This window comes from Fistularia commersonii, chromosome 9 (genome assembly GCF_037954325.1).
Source record: "Fistularia commersonii isolate RoL2024-O1a breed Wild chromosome 9, RoL_Fcom_v1.0, whole genome shotgun sequence".
NCBI classification, from domain to species: domain Eukaryota; kingdom Metazoa; phylum Chordata; class Actinopteri; order Syngnathiformes; family Fistulariidae; genus Fistularia; species Fistularia commersonii.
This window is the reverse complement of record NC_141292.1, coordinates 1,942,528-1,963,158: the sequence shown is the minus strand read 5'-3', so window position 1 is coordinate 1,963,158 and position 20,631 is coordinate 1,942,528. Positions and strand designations below refer to the sequence as shown.

The window sequence follows — 20,631 nt, the reverse complement described above, 5'->3', positions numbered from 1 at the left end:
TGAGACATCATGGGAGCTTTTTGCCTCTGCAGAAGGAAGGGGGGGGTGGGGGGGGTTACCTAGACAACGTGGAGTCACATGGGGCGGCGGGGGGGAAGTCATGTGACGGCGGAGCCCGAATCCACAGGTGTCACCAAACAAGACGTGCGGTGGGAAAACCACCGCCGCCGCCGCCGTCCGGACCACGACAATCAAACATCCCTGATCGCCACCCTTTTCCGTGAATTAAAGCTCCGCCACGTCCATTCATCCAGGGTCACACACACACACACACACGCACACACACACACACACCGGCGAGGCGGTGTTTACTGTAATTAGCATCAGGTCATTTGCAGCCCGCTGACCCGGGATGACCCCCGCTGGATGTGGGTCAGCAGGGACGGCGGTGGGACCAGGGCCGGTTAGAGGCGGGGTTTATTCTCCTCTGTGTGTGTGTGTGTGTGTGTGTGTGTGTGCGTGCCGGATGGAAGATGGATGTCTGGTGGCGGCAGTGTGTGTGTGTATGTGTGTGTGTCGAGGGGGTCTGTGCACGTGTAGGTACCGATGTAGTGATAGATGACAAAAACTGGTCTTGCAGATGACAAGCCAAGCGCGTGTGTGTGTGTGTGTAGACGTTTTGGCTCACTTATGCGACTCGGCGACTGTGTGTGTGTATGTGTGTGTGTGTGTGTGCGCTTATTCCTCATTGTGCTGGACTTCAGAGGCCCAAACGTCTCCTGCTTCCTCTCCGAGGCAGCGGGTTAAAAATAATGTGGTGTGCTGTGAGCGGCGGGGAGTGAGGCGCAGACAGCTAGGAGCCAGAGCCTCACGCACACCCTCCCCCTCGCTCACACACACACACACACACACACACACACACACTCACACAGAGCAGAGCGCTATATGGATCTCTCTCCTTTATGGATGTTTCGCTCGCCGACTTAATATCCCCCGTAAATGTTACCATACACAAACACAACCTAGATAGGGGATTTAAAGCTAAAAGCCCAGAGAGGGAATGGGCTTTGGGGCGCGCGAGGTGGCGCCGAGGCATCTCAGGTAAGTCGAAGGAGGCGAGGGCCGACCTTTGATACCGCCCGGACACGCGCCGGTCCCACGCATCTGTCGACAAAGCACGCCACGGCGGGACCGGTGACTCACAGCTAATTGCCCCGCCACCATCTCGCTCCCCTCCCTGCATAGCGTGAGGAAGCCAGGGCGGCCTGCAGTCGCCTCCCTACCCTCCTCCCTCCTCCCCGCCACCGTCCCGAGATAAGACTGTCTCCAGCCGCGCTCGCACACCTCCTGTCGTCTGTCTGCCCCCCCCACCCCGCCACCCCTCCGCTCCTTCCTTATCAGCTCGCCGCCGGTGTCGACGCTCTCATTAAAAAGCAGCGCCGCGTGGCGCCGCTTCGCCCGAACGCCCAACGCCACCCGCCCCCGATCGTCACAAGACAACAGACACCTTTGTTTCTTACGTAACGTCCTTCATGCTGGTGCTGTTGAATGCAGCCCACCCCCCCAAACACACACACACACACACACACCTCTTATCTGTGTTTACAAAGTGGGAGCGCTCGAAAAACAGGTCCATCTTTTTGGGCCGTTTTCGTTTTCGGGAATGAAATTCCAGGCGCGTCTTTATCGCGCCTGAGGGTTGGAGAGGGCGACAAAGATCTGGCTCTTTCATGATACAAGTTGCGTTTCTCGCCCGGTACCCCTGCAGCCATAACAGGAGATGCAGCGAAGAGATCCCGCGCCGGTGTTTTATTTTGGAAAAAAAAAAAAAAATCAAGCAGGGTGGTAACCCTCCTCCTCCTCCTCTTTCTCCTTCTTCTCCACTCTATCTATTTTTCTTTAAAGCACACCTTTCACACCTCTTATCAACACGGCTTTTGACCCACCGTGACAATTCAAAACAATCCCATCAGATAAAAAAAAAAAAGAAAAAAATAATTGACGTCGGTACCTGGGAAAATAAGAAAGAAAAAGACGCTGATCTGCGGCGTCTTTTGCGACGTGGCGGCGCGCGATAAGAAGGCGACCGACTTTTTTTTTTTTTTTTTTTTTTTTTGCCAGGAAGAGACGCTCCGGTGGAAGAGTTAGCAAGAAAAAAAAAAAAAAAAAAAGGTATACTCATAAAGGTTTACGGCTCGCCATTAAACTTTGCTTAGATGTTGAATGTGCCACACGCTGATAGCGGAGCCCCAGCGCTGATTTATGGCCGTCCCTGGAATTGCCTTAGTGACGCCTGGGGAGGATGACTAACCAGCTCAGGTAAGGGTCAACAAGCTCAGACGGCCTGATAAGGGGAGCGAGGTAAGAGGCAGACGCAGGGGAGATAGACGCCGGCAGCGGCGGCCCTCGGGATGGACGGCGGAGAATGAGGGTCACTCCACGTAAACCCGGCAGACATCTCTTGATCTGCCCCGAAGACGCGAGACCAGACACAAACTATTTTATCTGATTCCTCCTGTTGTTCGTCTGAGCGTTCTTTTTCATCGCCCAACCCGCTGTTTTATATTCACTTTCAGGTCAGCGTTCGATATCTGTCTGTTTTGCTTTCGCTAATGTCCGCTAGCGTCCGTGTGGCGTCCGTCTGCCCCCCCCCCCCCGGATGGCTCTGAAAGGGGCTATTTATGCTAACGCTACGTACAGAAACAGCTACGTCACCGCCCCCTGCATACTTCCCACGGGTGCTTTACTGTTTTTAAACCATACATCCACTAGAGGACCAGCGCAGGGTTCAGAGTTCAGACCATAACAAACATGGCAGCAGAAGAGGACCTGGTGATAATGTACATTCTAAGAAAGAGGAGGCGCAGTAGACTACGGCGATCTGCGCACATGTGGGCGGAGATAGTCCGCTGACACCATGATGTCTTTTTCTTCTCAAGCATACCGCACAACACCGCCCCCGCAACAACCCCCAGTGCTCGTGGTCCGTTGGTTGAGTTAGGCTACGTGTCCGTGGGGACACAAGAAAGACAGCAAGCAAGACAGCAGAAAGTGAGCATAAATGGGCCCTTAGGCCACCTTCAGAAAGGAAAGTTACCAAAAGAACCGGCTCAATTGGCTGGGAACTTCTCAGCTTTCCAGGACCGAGGTAGGTCCACACCCAAAACCAAGAAGAAGAGGAAGATGCCATGGACTGCCGCGGCGTTTATGACCGATAACTTTGGACTATCAGAACTCTACCATTAGCGAACTCATTTTGGAGAAAATGTAGACGTTCCCCTGCGAGCCCTGGAAACCCCTCTGAGGGGTAGCGGGCTAGAAGAGCTCGGACCTCTTTGTTGCTCCGTTTCTCGCTGCTTGTCGCAAGAAAACATCCGACCAGCGACCGCAACACTTTGTAAAAACGGTACACCACAAGAAGTATCTGGTAATAGGCGTGGCTTAGGGGCGCCACCAAGCACCCACGTCACATGCCTTCCCATCCCTTCGGAGCAGGAGCTAAAAGAAGCTCTAGGAGCTGAGGTCCTATGCTGTTTGTGTGCGGAACTGAGAGCCTAGTTCCTGAGAAGGTTCCGGGAACTGGCAAAAAAAGTGCGAAATTGGCTATTTAGTCTCAATCAGTTGCCGCCGTTCCCTCTTAGCCCGCGCACCTATTCCGTCCCGAAAGCGGCGCCTTGGAGATGCGAGGCTGGCGCGCTCCGATATGTCTCGCAGCCACACATCCCCGCTGTAATGCCATTTAGAATAATAGCATTGTGAGCAAAGACCAGTTAACCGCGTTAACGTCTGAATCTGGTCTGCCGGGCCTTCGCCGGCATCTGTCATCTTTATCAATAAGCAGAAGGTCTGACATGAATCCAATTTGCCCCTTGAAACTCCTTGTCCCCGGGTGGTGCGTCCTCGTATCCGATAATGTCCTCTGACCCCAGAGGTGCGCGAGGCTTCACCGGCGACTTCCTTTTACCCCGATTAGGGCGCGGCGAATCATGTCGGCGCGCCCCTTGTTGAACCCTGGCCGTAAAAAAAACAACGCTAATTTTTGGGGAGTTGTCTTTGATTTTTTTTTTTTTTTTGGGGGGGGGGGGGGGGGTGGTGGTGGAGGCGGTTGCGAGCCAGAGCGAAGCAGCCTGGGTCGCCCCTCCTCGCGACACCGACCCCCTGACCTCCGCGACCTCCGCGGCGGCTCGGACAAAGGAAGCCTTTCCCTTTTAATTCCTCCCAGGGAGCGTTATATGGGACCTGACCCCCTGCTCCTCTTAACCTTTCGGACCTCCAGCCTGATGTCCGTGATTTAGGGCAAATTTCATTACACGCATTCTCAGGATGAGACGTGGCCGGGGAGGATGTGGACTCAGCCTGATTAAAACGTCAACTCGGAAGGGAGCGGTTAGCATTTCCCCGCTAAGTCGTATTTACGGTTCCTCGCCGAACGGCGCAAGAAGCTAAAAGAACGCTAACGCCGAAGGGGCGGGGCGAACCGCGGGCAAGCGGCGTTAGCGTTAGCGGGGCCTCTGCGCCGTCTACCTGTCTCCTCCTGTCAGCGCTAACGCCCCGTCAGGCCCTGTGGGTAGCCGGCTGAATGGGACTCGCCGGGCAGGGCGCTAATGGAGCCAGCCTTCCAGACGCAGACAATAGCGGGGCCCGAGGCCGGGGCCTGAAACCCGAAGCCTCGGCCTGGTATTTTAAGAGGCCTGAGTGGCTCTGGAGCCAGTTGTCAATCAATAGGTGCACACAATCAGACGAAAACAAGACTCGGAGAAGGGGTGGGGAGAGGCGGCGGGCGGGCGGGCGGGGGGAGACGACGACGACGACGACGCAGCGCAGGAAAATATTGACGGATATTCCCTTTCAGTTCGCCAATCTGTAGATTCATCTGTTCACGTGCGCGCGGCCGAAGGGAAACAGTCGGCAGAGATAACAAGGCGAAGGTTGCCACATGCAGAGCGCTATCTTCATTGTCTCAAGTGCTTCGTGAGGAGCTGGAGGAGCTGCACGTCTCACCACCGCCACGGTTTGTCACGGCACATTGTTGGCCTTTCATCGTCATCATCTGCCGCCGCTGGATGTGTGTGTGTGTGTGTGTGTGTTCATAAATTACATACGGCAAGTGCAGCATTGATGGCGGCTCCTGGGTCTCCTCCCTTTATACGATTCAAATGAAAAGTAATTTAGAAAACCTCGCACACACACACGCATGTACAGGAGTGTCTGAGAAAATTTGAATATTGTGATAAAGTTCTTTATCTTCTGTAATGCAGTTACAGAAACAAAAATGTCACACGTTCTGGATTCATTGCAAATCAACTGAAATATTGCAAGCCTTTTATCATTTTAATATTGCTTTTTTTTTGGTTTACATCTTAAGAAAACTCAAAAATCCTCTCTCAAAATATCAGAATATTATGAAAAAGTAATTTTTTGTTTTTTTATTGCATTACAGAAGATAAAGAACTTTATCACAATATTATAATTTTCTGAAACAATCCTGTATATATATATATATACATATATATATGTATAATAGAACTGAATTTGTGTCACTATTATCAAACAACACTTTGGTAATTTTTCAAGGATTCAAAACATTTTAGTGCAACGAAATTTAGAAATAGCAGCTCTCAGGCTCAGTGGAATAAAACAAAAACAACCTTAAAAAGCAGGACGCAGCACAACAATACAACAATAGCATCTCTGGGCTACAGATATAAGACAAAAAAATTGTGAGACTAAAAATATATACATAATTTTTTATATATACATATATAGTGCTAAAAGTGCTAGAAATATATACATATTTTTTTATATATATCTATGTATGTATAGATATATAGATATATATATATAAAAATAAAAGAAATTATACATTTTTATATATAAATAATATTTATATTTTCATATTATATTTTATTTTTTGTCTTATAATTTTATATAATTCATTTTAATAATTCGATTTCATAATTATTTTAATTTCATGTATATATATGTGTATATATATATATATATATATAAAATATAACAAATATGAATGAAAACTAGAAGAATAAATATGTAGAAAGAAAAAGAAAAAATAAATGAATACAATAATAATAATATTAATAATGATAATAATAATAACTATGATTATAATAATATTGAGGAACATTCATTCATAATTCTTTCATAATCTATACAGCTGATCCTGCTCTCAGGCCGATGGGAGGCAGGAGGCGGGTTCATCCTGGACCCGCCAACCAGTGATCCGAACATGGAGATGCCACAAAGGTGGAGAATCCAACCGAGGACCTTCTTCTCGCGTGGCGGAAGCACCAACTAAACTCCAAAACTCCGTGATCGATGAGGGTCAAAACCCCAAGATGACAAAAGCGTAAAAAAACGCAACTCTTTTAGGCTCATTTCTTGAAGCTCTGATTGGTGCTACGACAAATCCAAGCCAGGGTACCGGGGTCTCCTTCCGAGCATCCCGTCGGGGGCCAAAGTCAAGTGAGTTTCGGTCTGGACTGGAGCTCCTCGGCTGACTCCGCCGGCGAGACGCAGATTAGAAGTGACCGGCGGCACCAATCGGAGCGCGGCGCCTGCCTCGTGTTCGCCGGTGAAACATGCGTCCGGACACATCTGCAAGCAGTTGACTGGGCCTTTTCCTGCCGCTCTGTTCCTGAGAGGTCTGGAAGGGTGACACGCCGATGCTGACCTTATTGTGCCCCGCCTGTCACTTAACCTTCACGTTAGATGTCGGCCCCCTCCCGCCCCCCCCCCTGCCACCGCCGTTCTCTCGCCTCGGCCCTGATGATGAACACGCCACGAGCTTAGTTTAAAGCTCTGACCTCAAACTCGGGGAGGAAACCCGTCAAAGAGTACCTGAAACCATACAAGACAAGGTACGTGGCGCCGGCCGAAACCCCGCGAGCAACTAACCTCTCGCCTAAAGTGGTTACGAGCCCCGGCCTTTTGAAAGCGCGCCGGTTCCCGCCGTGATAAACTGTTTCGAGGAGTTTACATTTTCTTTGCCTCCGGAGTCCCAGAAACACAAGCTCGCGCTGTATAAATCTGTCAAGGCTGCAGAGTTGAGCATATACAGAGTCTCCGTTTTTACTCGTTCCAGATGGGAGATTACAGCAGTGTCGTGGAGTCCCGGAGCATCGCGCTGCTCCTCCTCCCCCCCCCCCCGCGCGCCGCTTTGAACGCGCAGGGGCATCAAGAAAAACAAACAAAAAGCAAAAGAAAAGTCACAAACAATGGGGTACGTTTGTAGTTGGGCACGGTCTGGTCCCAATATGTATGCTCGGGAAACCCTCCGCATGTGGTGTATATATTGATGATGCATCCCGGGTGAACTCGCGCCGTCGAAACGTGCCGAAACAAAGGACTCACACAGCGCTCAAACGGAAACAAGGGGGCGAGACTTGTATGTCCGCCTGTGCGTGTCCACCCGCCGCCGGCCGAGCCACGGGCGTGTAAACAGTGAGTACAACAATTCGGCGTCAGAGCAGGCCAAAGTGGCGAGGACCATGTTTCCAATAGACCCTCGTCGAGCTGCGTTATCTTGCGGTGTAACGATTGTCGTCATTGGTCGGATGTTTCTTGGAACAAAATGGACAGACGGAGCCAGAAACGGAGCGAGCGAGGGGTCCAAGGCAGGGCTCTTCCCACGGCAGACGATAAATACCCTCCGACTGCAGCTCCCTCTACCTCTTCTTCAGCTGTTTCTCTTGGCCCTTGAAGTGCACGTGATGCGCACACCAAAGCGGCTATTGTTGCGGGTCGCGAGAACTCAGCTGACAAGCAGCGATCACAAACACATCCGACCCAACCGACATGCCGAAACAAAGGACTCACACAGCGCTCAAACGGAAACGGCGGGCGCGACTTGTATGTCCGGCCGTTCGTGCCCGCCCGCCGCCGGCCGAGCCACGGGCGTGTAAACAGTGATCCTATGGTGGCCGGGGCACAACAATTCAGCGTCAGGCAAAAGGTCAGCTATCGCTGCTCAGCTCCATCAGAAGCGCACAGAGTGAAGAGGAAAAGAGCAGGCTAAAGCGGCGAGGGCCCGGAGAATATGTTTCCAATAGACCCTCGTCAGGCTGCGTTAGCATCTGGGGCCAACACGTGCACCGCAGGGATCATGACCCTCCACTTCCCCTTCCCTCGCTCTCCCCGGTGGGCAGAGCAGCCACGCAAGGTCACCGCGGAGATGAACGGGGCAGCGAAGGGAGGAGGAGGCGGAGGGGGGTACAATCTAAACCGACCCCCGGCGACCGCCCTCCGATAAACCCCGGCCCCCCCCCCCTCCTCTTACCCCCCGAAAACACCCCTGGACATTTGCAGAGAGGAAAAGCACTGGAGAGGTCCTACCCCATCCCTGCCGGGGTCACTGTCATCCCGCAAAATCACACCAGCGCCCGAGGCGGCGGGACTGGAGGGGGCAAAGAGAGCGAGCAGGGGGTGGAAGTGGCGGCGAGGGGGCGGGAAGAGGTGGGGGCGGCTTTTTGCCTTTGCCCAAATAACGGTGCGGCTTTAAACGAAAGCTAAAAGAGAGGGGTTTGGCCTGAAATTGGGCGAAAGTATGGCTTTTCATGCGCGGACGATTATCACAGATCGCAGCTGTGCTGTCGGCTAGCATCGTCACACACACACACACACACACACACACACACACACACACACACACACACACACACAGACGGCGACCGCCGAGACCTTTCCACCGCCCTTACCTGCGGTAACACGACTCACGTGCAGCATCACGAGCCATAATGGAAACTGATGGGATTACAGGGGAGATAAACATCACCGTCTCGCCGGTCGGAGAACGAGACCTTTAGCTCCAGGCGGGGGTGGAGGGTGGAGGTTCACACGAGGCGTATTGATCACGGCTCAATATCAACGGTGGAGCGACCGCTCGCAGTTCAAATCCAAATGAATAGAAGAAGGTCAGATGAGGTGCTTCTTGATGTTCTGCAGAGGAACCGCAGTGAGCTTGAAGAAATAGCATCCTTTAGCGGAGTAGATTTACAGGAAGTCATACATGTCTGTGGTCTTAGGATCAACAGTCCAGAGCGTCGTGGAAAGGAGGTAAAGAAGCGGCTTCAAGCAGGTCGGAATGGGCGGAGAAAAGTGTCAGGGGTACGAAGAGATAGAAGACTATCAGCCAGAGGGAAAAGAAAGGTGGAGAAGACAGGAAGCAGAGCTGGAAGTTGCAGAGATGAAGATGTTGAGGTTCTCTTTGGGAGTGACCAGGATGGAGATCATCAGGAAGGAGTCCATCAGAGGGGCAGCACAGGTTAGGTGTTTTGGAGAGAAGAGATGGTTGGGTCATGGACAGAGGAGGGAGAGTGAATATATCGGTGGACCGATGAGGTCTAGAGGAAGACCAACGAGAAGATTGATGGACATAGTGAGAGGATATGAAGGTCGTTGGTGTGAGAGAGGAGGATCCAGAGACTAGGGTTAGATGGAGAAGGTTGACTCGCTGTGGTCACCCCTGAAGGGAAAAGCCCAAAGAAGAAGAAGAGTTTTTCAAAGGGGTGCAGGACATGTATGACCGAGACAAACTGATGGCTGTGATGGTTCGGACATGACTCTTACCATGTCCGAACCGTGGTGAAGATCCGGGGAGATGGTTGCTTAAAGTGGAGCTGCGAGGCAGGAGGTCGAGAAGAAGACCAAAGACAAGACTTATGGACGTCGTGAGAGAGGATATGAAGTTAGTGGGTGTGAGAGTAGATGAAGAAGGTTGATTCACAGACGGGAAAAGCCGAACGGGGAGGAAGAAGAAGAAGTTTTCATTTCGTCATAAACACCCAGGATGATAAGAATCCGTGCAAAAGGGATTCGGCGCAGGAATACGTTCAAACCCGTGACCTGACGCGGAAGGAGGCGAAGGAAACCAGACGTCCGTCTTAAGGTGACTGACAGAAAGGGGTGCGGAAGCCGAACAACAGAGAGTTAACAAAAAAAAAAAAAAAAAAAAAAAACACGCACATTCTTCCGCTTGACAGAGGGAAAATAATTACTGATTGGAAAGGAATGCCCAATTTAATTAGCCCGTTCGTTAAGGGCGACTCGGCGGGAGGAGGTCGGACGTGGACGTGTGCACCTCGGTGAGCGGCCATGAAAATGAGGATGTGGCGGCGGGGGGTTGGGGGGGGGGGGGGCGGAAAATAAAAAGGAAAGGAAAAAAAAAAAACATCCCTGGCTAATTTAAATACAATCTTATTAGTCTAATGACCAGAGTCCGTGATCACTACTCATCACCATTAATGCCACGGCGCTCCGCGGCTCCGATCGCCAGAGGCTCGGCTTTTTCCCCCCCGCCGCTCCCCTGCGCTCGCATCCAGCCGGGGAAACCGGCGCGTTTCCCCTTCCGCTACACATGAAATGTGACATGGAGGACGCTAATGTATGTGGAGGAGCGAGGAGTTGGGATGGCGAGGAGGGGCGCGGGGGGGACGTGAGACACTCGGCGCTCCTCCCTCGCCGGCTAATGATATGACGTGCGGCGGCGGCGGCGGCGGACACGGAAACCTTCTGAAAGCCCTCGGCTCTGAGGTTCCCGTTGAGAAGACTCCTAAATGTTATAATAGGTGCGTCTAATGAGGGCTCTGGATTCGCTCCCCCGACCAACCCCCGGCGACCATATTGACCCGCGCGCCCGCGCCTATCGGAGTGACGAACGCGGCGTCGGGTTGAAATGAGTCGGAAGATCGGGGAAGGGAAAAGATAGAGCGGCGGAGGGGGTGGAAGGTGGGGGTCGGGTTTGTTCGCGGCGCCGTTTCCACACGAAAAGGCCGCTTGTTATTTCGACCGCATGTTTTCTTAATGGCGCCCCGGCTACGGAGGAGTTCAGGGAATGCTAGCGACTGTCGGGTTGCGCTCCGGGAAGTAACGTCCTCCTCCTCCGGGAGGGGGAACCTCTTGATGCACCCTGAAAAACAAAGGTTCAAATGTGCAGCCTTCATCGTCTGCATTCAAGGAATTGCACCTTTCACTCTTTCGCTCCTAGCACTTTCTCAGGAGCCTGAAGGTCCGAGTGCGCAGAGGAGTAGCCTACACTTTGGAAAGGGCAAGAGGAACCGGGGAACGTGGACCTCGGCTCCTAGAACCGAGGCAGGTTCTTCATCGGAACTCATGACGGAGGCTCTTGGTGGAGGTCCTAAGACGTACCCATCACCGGAAATTTCTTGCTGTTGTAGCCACTGCGCAGATGTTTCTTGGAACGAAATGGATCCAGAAATGGAGCCAGCAAGAGGTCTAGCTCCTCTGGCCTGCTACTCCTCAGAGGCAAGGAACATCTACATTTTGGCAGGAATAAGTGGAGTAAGCTAACGGCTACCGGGGTTCTTCAAACAGTGAAGCGATGCCGGGAGAAGACAAAAACCCACCGACCATCTGACCGTCCATGAATGCGACACCAGCTTCCTCTTTCTCTTCTCCAGGGGTTTCCCTTGGACTTTAAGGTGCACGTGATCACACCGAAGTGGCTCTTGTTGTGCGTTGCAAGAAGTCAGTTGACCAGCGATCGCAACAAGTTTTAAATAAGGCCTACGAGTTCCAGCGAGCACCTACGTCATCGGAGTTCCTTTGGAAGCCCAGTTTCTGAAAAAGTTCCCGAATCCCGTTTTGTCTACCGACCTTGCCGTCGCTCCCGATCGGACGGAGCGTTCGTCCTTCCCGTTCACGGACGCGGGTTTACTGGACGCCGCCCCTCATGGGACACTTTACTGCCGTGATCGCCAAGCCAGCGGGCCGTATAACTCTTATTGGCCGCGGCGAGAGCGGCGCCGTCAAGGGCAAACCCTAATAAAACGAAGCCTCCGCCGTCGTTACTGTTATTATAGCAAATGTGTCGTGGAGTTGTTTCCGAAGCCGCGGCGCGGCGGCGCTAACGCGCTCGTGCCGCGGCGCGCCGGCACCGGGCGGGCGGCGTCCCACCCTGCCAGACAAAGTGGCACAGCTGGCAGAGAAAAGAGCAAGCTGGGGGAGCGGACGGCGTGTTAGATGACCCCGGGTGGCGGACAACCTTGGCGACTGGGGAAGGCCAGCGCTAATTAGCGGGCGGTCGCGTCGGCTGTCAGGGGGGTTCGTCATCCGGGGCGCAGTCCTTGGATTCCACCCCCCCTCCGGATGTCCTCGTCACTCTCCCGCTACCCACCCCGATCCAGACCTACGGGAGCACCCCTCTCACGCCACCCTCGACCCCCATGCATGATAATGAGGCGGCGGCGGCGTGGAGGAGGGGCTCGCTAACATCACAACCTCAGCTTTTCTTCATCACTCGGCCTCAAAAGGTCGCTTAAACCCGACGTGTTCTGTGGAATGGCGTTTCACCCCCGTTTACCAGACATATTTCAAGCGTTCGCACACCGTGGGTTTCCTCCGCGTTGGAAGCGAGATCGGCGTTCGCCGCCAACCTGTCAATCACTCGTGGCGAGGAAGTCGGGGCGACGTCCCGCCGGTGCGGTTTCGGCGCGAGCGTTCGTCTCCGCCGGATTCGCGGATTCGTTTATCGCCCCACATTTTTAGATTCGTCCCTCCTAATCGACCCGGGGGGGGGGAAGGGGGCGGAGCCTGAGCGCGGATCTGGCCGGCCACCAGCGCCGGAGCTTTATTCCTCTTCACACAGGCCTAGTGTTAACGCCGCTGGCCAAGTTCACAGATTTGACTGACTGCGGACTTAATGCCGCTTGCCTTGTTTTCAGCACTTGTCCCTCCAGATTTGCCACCCTGGCTGCACAATTTCCTCCAATTCTAATTATTCATCGGCGTGTTATGCCCGCGCCCGGGCGCCTCCCCTAATTAGAGGCGACGCGGGGTTTCGGTCCCAGGCTAGCCCCGAGTGAGGGAACCAGTTCAAAACCAGTCCCGGCCTCCTACCCGTGGAGGGCCGCCAGTGCGCGGGGAAGGCCTGTCTTGATGTTTTGCGTCCTTCCATGTGGCTTCACACACACTCACACACACACGCGTGCAAGCGCGCCGTCGCGGTTCGTATCTATTAGCGTCACCTCCGGTCGACGGAGAATCCGGGCGCTTCGCTGGTGTCATGAATCGCCGCGGCGGCGTGATTTTTCCTTTATTTTTAATTTGTTACATGGCTGAGAAGTTGAGACGGTGACGCCGGGGGGAGGGAGGGAAGGCGAGGAGGAGGATCCAGGGCTGAGAACAATGTCAGCGGGGCAGGGTAGAGGAGCGTGAATTATTAAATCATTGTTCCCTAATTAACATCAGGCCGTAGACGCAGAATACCCTCCCGAGCCGGGGACAATGGGGAGAAATCTCCATGACGATCAGGGCGGCGGGGTCGGCGAACAAGAAGGCTCTTGTTCAAAACCTACGGACGTCAATATCGAAATCGGGCCCCCGGCGTCGCCTGGAAGGAGACGGAGAAACACAAGGGAGGGTTGATGGAAACGCCGAATCCAGAAGGCGAATGGACGCGCGGCGCGCTTGAGACGTCCGTCCAAATCTCACCCAAATCTTTCCAACTTCATGCGAAACCCCAAAAATAACTCACTGCTTTATTCCTTTTACGTTGGTAAATATGGACTTTTTTGTTTTTCGATTATACTTTTACACGTCGGTTGTTTTTTTTTTCTACTTGTATTTTTAGCTCGCTTGTCGCTGATTAGCAATTTTCCCCAAACACGGGAAGTACATGAATACAGGTTTGAAAAATAAAGGCTCCAAAATGAATTTTAATTTATTCTACACATAGATATGCGGATAGACACATCTCTGGTAAGAAGGAAAAGCCTGAAACATCATGCGAAAATACGTTTTTTTGTACTATATGAATGGTTGTCCTGCATATGACAGTTGAATGAATGACTGAATTGTTCTGTTTTTATATAACCAGTGAACGAGGGGATGAACAGCTGTAGGTTTCTGTGACACGTGAATGAGTGGGTGAATGGTTGTATGTCCCTCTGAGATACAAATTAATGTTTGCATGTCTCTATATACCAAATGAATGAGTGGGTAAATGGTTGTATGTCCCTCTATGAGATGCAAACAAATGAGTGAATGTTTGTATGTCTATATAACCATTGAATGAATCGCTGTATATTTCTATGACATGAATGACAGGATGAATGGTCGTATGTTTTGTACTGTAAAGGACATGTGAATGGATGAGCGAATGAAAGAGTGAATGGCTGCTGGTCTAGAGGTGTGAATGATTTTCTGTCCCAAAATGAGATATGAATGAATGAATGTCTCGATAGAGCAAGTGAATGAATGGCTGTATGCTTCTGACGCGTGAATGAAAGGGTGAATGGTTGTATGTTTGTACTGTAAAGGACATGTGAATGGATGAGCGAATGAAAGAGTGAATAGCTGAGGGTGAATGATTTTCTATCCCAAAATGAGATATGAATGAATGAATGACTGCATGTCTCTATAGAACAAATGAATGAGTGAATGAATGGCTTTATGCTTCTGGCACGTGAATGAATAGCTGTATGTTCCCGTGACACGTGAATGAGAGGGTGAATGGTTTTATGACCCCTTATGAGAGGTTGTTGGTCTGTATAACAAAAGAATGAGTGAATGAATGGCTGTATGCTTCTGACATGTGGATGAAAGGGTGAATGGTTGAATCTCTATATGATGCGTGAATGAGGAAAAGTGTTTCAATCGGACGTGAATGTCTGTATAATGTATGAATGACGGGGTGAATAGTGTCCATCTGTGATGGAGCCAGGGTGAGCTCCGCCTCTCGCCCAATGACAGAATGAACGAACAAGAAACCAGAGTAAAAGAAGACGACTCTGGATTCGTTTGAAGCTCAAAGCGAGAAACAAAGCAGGAAGTTCAAAATCCGCACCGGCGGCTCGGCCACATCAGACGGAGCCACGAGGAATCGGCGGAGATCCTCGACGACGGACGAATAGAGGACCCGAAGACGACGGTTTCGAGACCTCGTTTCATCCCGGCTCTCGGAGGGAAATGAAGGGAAACGTCTTTCGCGGCTCGGAGGGAGGACTCCGGTGAGAGATCCGGACTTTCGGAGAACGAAAACACTCCTCACGGAGTCACCGCAGAGAACGTCTAATTCTTCACAGTTTATTATTACAGAACAAGCTGCTTCCAGAGGAGAAGATCAGTCAGTGCATCACAAACCTCTGCACATCTCATATGGAAACATAAAACCATTCACACGTCTGCAAAATGTCAGCATGTTTTTGGACTGCGGGGAGGAACCTGAGACCCAACCAGGGATCTTCTGGAGATGGAAGCGCTAGCCAAAAAGAAAAAGCTAACCAGCTAGAAATCAGGCAAACCTACAAGTGCAGGAGAACACATATGTTCCCGTGACTCTAACGCTAACACCCCGAACGCACCTGCCGCCGCCTTCTTAGCTTCCGTGTTGCTTCTGAACCACCAGCCACATGCGTGACAATGCGGCGCTAACAGTTAGCATGTGAAGGCGTGTTTATGATCGGGTTAGCGGTGCTGGCTGCTAGCCTCCCTCCGCCCCCAACCCGCTCCCTCAGGTTCCGGCGCTTCATGAATCTGCGTGTTTGTACGTCAGCGCGTTAGCACATTAGCAGGTCCTCTGCCTCCGTCGGGGTGCGAGCCACCATCTTTTTCTCGCCCCCCCCCCTCCCTCGACCCAAGGAGAACACGCCGAAGGAAGCGCTCCCGGTAGCGAGTTGCAGGTGCTGCGACGGACTTGTACACATTAGCACCCATTGGATGTAACACGCTAACGCACACACCGACAGCGGTGCTAATTAAAGCCCTAAGTGTGAGCAGAGAAATATGTAATCCTGACATTTAGTCAAGGGAGATTTGGGGAGACGAGGAGAAATTCTAGCGCTCGGCTTGAACCGAGGCCCCCGAGGCGAACTGGCAGACAAAAGGACAGCGGCAGGCAGCGCAGCCGGGATGGGAAGCGGCGGAAAGGTCATCTCCGTGAAAAGGCTAACGTGTCAGTGCTTTTGTTCCTGGCCCTCGGAACATATGTTTGGCCTTCCTCCACCGCTGCCCCTGCTATCGGGGTGAAATCTAAACCCCCGCCGGCCCCCCGAAACGCCGGGATGCTCTGACAAACGCATACGCAAACACGCAGCGGTCAGTGGTTTATGCTATCATATCCCAGTTGTTGGATAAATTGATCAAAATCAGGATGAAGGTGTCGTCTTACCGGCCGCCGCGCTGAAAACCAACACCGGGGCCCGGGAACACCTGGCCGCTCCCGGACTCGGAACCCGAGATAACAACCGGGCGACAAACGAGAGGAGGCGAACGTGTCGGAGACGCGCACGCCGACAAGAGGCGGTCAGACAGACGGATAGATGACGAAGGGAAATAAGCCGCAGCGACGCTCCGAGAAAGACCGAACCCGCTTCCTTCACCAGTTCAAGAACGGGGCGATACTTGTATGCCCGTTTGCATTAGGGTGCTGGAGAACTTGGAGGGGGGGGGGGGGGGGGATGTTTACCCTTCACACCAATTGCAAACTCCAAAGGTGATGACCTACATTCAGCCTCTCTGTTGATAGCTTGTGTCGCTACGCGCATCCGTCCGCCGGTAGCCGCCAAGACGCGTGAGGATGACCCGCGTTTCCGTAAACACATCGGCTTGCATTACTACGCAGATGACACCCTGCTCTACGTGGCCTCCAAACTCCATTACGCTAGTCCACCTTCCTCGCTCCCTGCTGAAGCTCAAATCCTGGTTCTCCTGCGATGTTCTCGCACTTGACTGAAGTTCTTGTTGGCACAGCGTCCACTAGTCACAACGCCGTATGCCCTCGGACCTTCTCAGGTTAAGGACCCGGTCGTCGTCCGGGAGAGTTCCTGGTCATTACGACCCCGTATCCGTCACCTAATCGGCCTCTTTCTCCTGTCAAAATCCATCCCGTCCTTACCGCTACCAAGGCAGCCATTTTTCCCCCGGGCCTCGTCCCCTCCCGGACAGAATACCGCAACCCCCATTTTCGGATTTCCCCACAAACTCCAGCTCCGCCAGAGTTCTGCAGCCGGGATCAGAACTCAGACGGGGGCTACAGCCGGCGTTGCGATGTTCTATTTCTGTGCGTTTCCTTTTTGTGTTTAAGAAATCACCACCAGTGCCATCTGGGTCCTTTTCCAAGCAAATCTTGGAGGGAAGCAAAAAAAAAAAAAAAATCATAGCGCTGAAAGAAAAACAACACCGGAGAAGGCATGAATGAATAAATGATGGCATGGAGGGGTGGGGGAGCGTGAAAGCGAATGCCAGCCTGAGATTGAGAGAAGAGAAAGTGATTAAGCAATACAAGTGCTGGTGATAGGCCTCTCTTCCGGGTCTCTGTGGACCTCGGAGACGAGCCTGAGAGCGGCTAGACAGCCAACACGACCACCTCTCAGTCCACATCAGGCTGTCGCCGCCTGCGATGGCCACCCCAGAGACCCGGGTATGCTTTCTGCAAGAGGGAACAACCTCATAAAAGCTATTATTGCGCAGATGGTTTATGCTTTTTTTTTACCAAAAAAAAAAAAAAAAAAAAGCTGTCAGAGACGGAGCATTTGCTGGAGAAAACGGGGGGGGGGGGGAGTTCACGTCCGGCTCGGGCTCGCCTTGACCTTATGGCGTCAAACCGCCGCCGTTTGCGGCTCCCCGCTCGTGCTTGAAGTGACCGAAAGTGTGCGCACGTAATCCCTGGGCGCTAATTCTCAGGACATCCTGCTGTTCAAAGGAGACGTCTCACAATCAGGGCGTGAAATGCTAAAGAGCTTCCAGCCAACACGCCTGCATGGTGTTTCCTCCCAACTACTGTTCATTTGACATTTAGTAAATCATTACCGTGGCCGTTCCCTGGAGGAACACACACATTCAACCAGGATGCTAACAGTTTATTAACAAGTTAGGTGACCTGATTCTATGCATTGCCAAAATGATGACACATCCATCCAGAGGTGTGCTGTCAAAGCCCTGGAGCTTGTCAATGTGTGACGACATATCAGAATTTTTATTTTTTTTCCCCCTCCCTCTCCACGTATCCTCGGACGCTAAAAGCACGCGAGCATACCGAACGGCGCAAACAGAAAAGCACTCAGCCGGCGTGGACAGGCACGGGTTTTCACACCTAGCCGACGTGTGCTAAGCTACCCCGCGGCCGCTCTAATCATTGCAAGACGCGGGGAGGGGTTAAAGCTGATAAAAACCCCAAGTGATATGACGGCGTCCGATCTGTCGGCGCGCTTCTTATCCGCTCTCGTCGACAGCTGATGGACAGATGAGCGCTCGAAAGCACGGAGTGATCGGCAGATGACAGGAACATTCTCACATTTTTAACCCCACCACCGGAAGAAATCGTAGGCGCGTTAAAGGCGAGAACACGGCAAGATCTTCAGGCGCGAAGGGCAAGCGGGGAACGCGGCGGTTACTTCGGAGCTGGAAAGCAAAGCTCGCTATTTACCGGTCTATTTACGTCTCGGGCCTTACCTATGGTCACGAGCTCTGGGTAGTGACCGAAAGAATGAGGTCGCGGGTGCAAGCGGCTGAAATTAGTTTCCCCCCGCAGGGGCGGCTGGGCTTAATCTCAGACGCCGTGAGGAGCTCAGACATCCACAGGGATTTGGGGAGTGGAGCTACTGCATCCAAGAGGAGTCAGCTGAGGAGGACGAAGGCCTCCCATCTTCCCGGCGTCAGGAAACAGACCTCCTTCTGCAAAAGAAGGCAGATGGTGTCATTCTTTATTTGTTTTGGTTTGATGGGGGCGAGGGAGGGGGGACCCCCAGGAGTCCCACATCCAGAAATACAAGTCACGGTAGCAGAGGTTGAGCTGGCTGTGTCGGACAGGAGGTTCCACTTGTCTGTAGTCTCTAAAAACAATATGTGGTAAAAATAAACAAACCTCAAAAGCCTCTGGAGGTATTTCCTTGACGAGGATTGTGGCCACTCAGAGCCTCGGCCCTCCGACATTACGACTTCTCCGTTACACGTCGGAGGAAACCGACACCGGTGTTTCGGGCGGAGACGAAGCGTCCGGGTTCGTCGGACACGGCCTCCTCTGCTACGCTTCAATACCGAGAGGAGTTCGGCCGCTAGCGCTTCTTCCCCCCAGACTGACGAACTGAATTCGGAGGGGAAGCCAAGAGCCTGGTAAGCTTGTATGATCTTTAGTTGCCAATTTTTCCCCTTTCCCGCTTATTTGGAGTCCAGTTCAAAAAAAAAAATCCTCCTCCTGAGTGCCTCATTACTCCATCCTGTCTCCGCTGCCACAATCCCACATTCCCCCAAATAATCAGCCACAATCCTTTGTCCTTGTCTGAGGTTCAACAACCGCTTAGCTTCGTCTCCAGAGGGAACGGTATGTTCAAAAGCACTTCTTAATTTTTCCACAAAATCCTTAAATGACATTAGATCATGTCCCAGACGGTTCAGACCCGACTCCGCTAACCGACTAGGCTTAGTGTACCGCGGCTCTGTCCGACGGGAGGATGGAGGTCTGACCAAAACCGACGGGCGCCGGCGCAGCAGACGCTCCAGGGGTGGACACGAGGCAGGCATACATGGTCACCGCTTAAGTAGCTTGCATGCTAGGCGCCAACCAAACCATCGGGGGCGACTAAAGGTTCGGGGTCTTGCCGGAGGACACTTCGGCACGCAGGAGGCTGAACCGGCAACCTTCGGATCGGAGGGAAGCCCAGCTCCGGGTTGTTCCGAAGGTAGGGACTGTTTTCGCCAATTAGCAATAGCGCAAAGGAGTTGTACCACCAATTAGCAATAGCGCAAAGGAGTTGTACCACCAATTAGCAATAGCGCAAAGGAGTTGTACCACCAATTAGCAATAGCGCAAAGGAGTTGTACCGTCCGTGCATCCTGTCTGAGGAGACCTTCAGGTACCCAAAAGGACCACTCGCGTCTTCCAGGAAGCGTGCCGCCACTGGATATCCACTCCTGAAACTCGCCCGTGTCTGTCAGGGTTTTTTTATGCTCAGTAACTCAGGAACCAAAAACGCGAGACGGCAGAGGAAGTTCAGCGTTAACGACTGTAATAAAAGAATTCGGTTCCGATCCAGAGACGGAAGTCGGTAAGAGCAGACGGGCAAGTAAGCGAGACGGAGGACGGCGTGGCCGCCGCCGCCGGCGGACGGGACGGCTCGGTCACACGGAGACGCAAACAGGTAAATCAGGGGAAAAGAGGCAAAAACAAGAAGGCATGAGCGGAAAACCACATGTGAGTCTGAAGCCGAGGAGACAATCAGAGCAGCCCTGGAGGGAAGCCTGATTTGATATACTGCAGGTGTGATTGGCCTGATGAGGAACAGGTGTGCCAGAAGCCGAAGCAGGAACAGGGAGCCACGCCTAGCGCCTAGCATTGCCTCACACACACACACACACACACACACACACACACACAGGTTCGGGAAAAGACATCCCGTAGGAATCCGAACATCGTGAATTACCGGATTTTAAGGGTATCTTGAGCCGAGCTCGGAGAGGCGCCGCGCTCATCGAGCGCTTTGAAAATAATGCTAATTCTACTTGCGCCGCTATGCTAATAGCTTCTACTCTTAACCCCCTCCGCCCCCCCCCGGTCATTATCTTATTTGAAGCAATGCTAATTAGCATCCGCTTACTTAATGCAAATGGAGCAAGTGTCCGCTTAGTCTCGCATGTTGCGATAATAAAGGCCTTTATGTTTACATTGATTTCGACGGAAGCTCTTTAAGCCCATTGGCTGCGTGATCGTCCAATAAAGACCTC

General features: G+C 52.4%; 1 long non-coding RNA gene across 3 annotated transcripts in view; it reads right to left on the bottom strand.

Moving 5' to 3' along the window:
* LOC147230910 (uncharacterized) overlaps positions 1 to 20,631 on the bottom strand; it is a 76,688-nt gene that overhangs the window by 6,800 nt on the left and 49,257 nt on the right. For 2 of the 3 annotated variants that reach the window (XR_015106561.1, XR_015106563.1), the window contains exon 4: positions 18,528 to 18,585. This is a non-coding gene — a long non-coding RNA (uncharacterized LOC147230910). Of the gene's footprint in view, positions 1 to 18,363; positions 18,586 to 20,631 lie in introns of those variants that run through there. The other variant, XR_015106562.1, reaches the window with a different exon arrangement.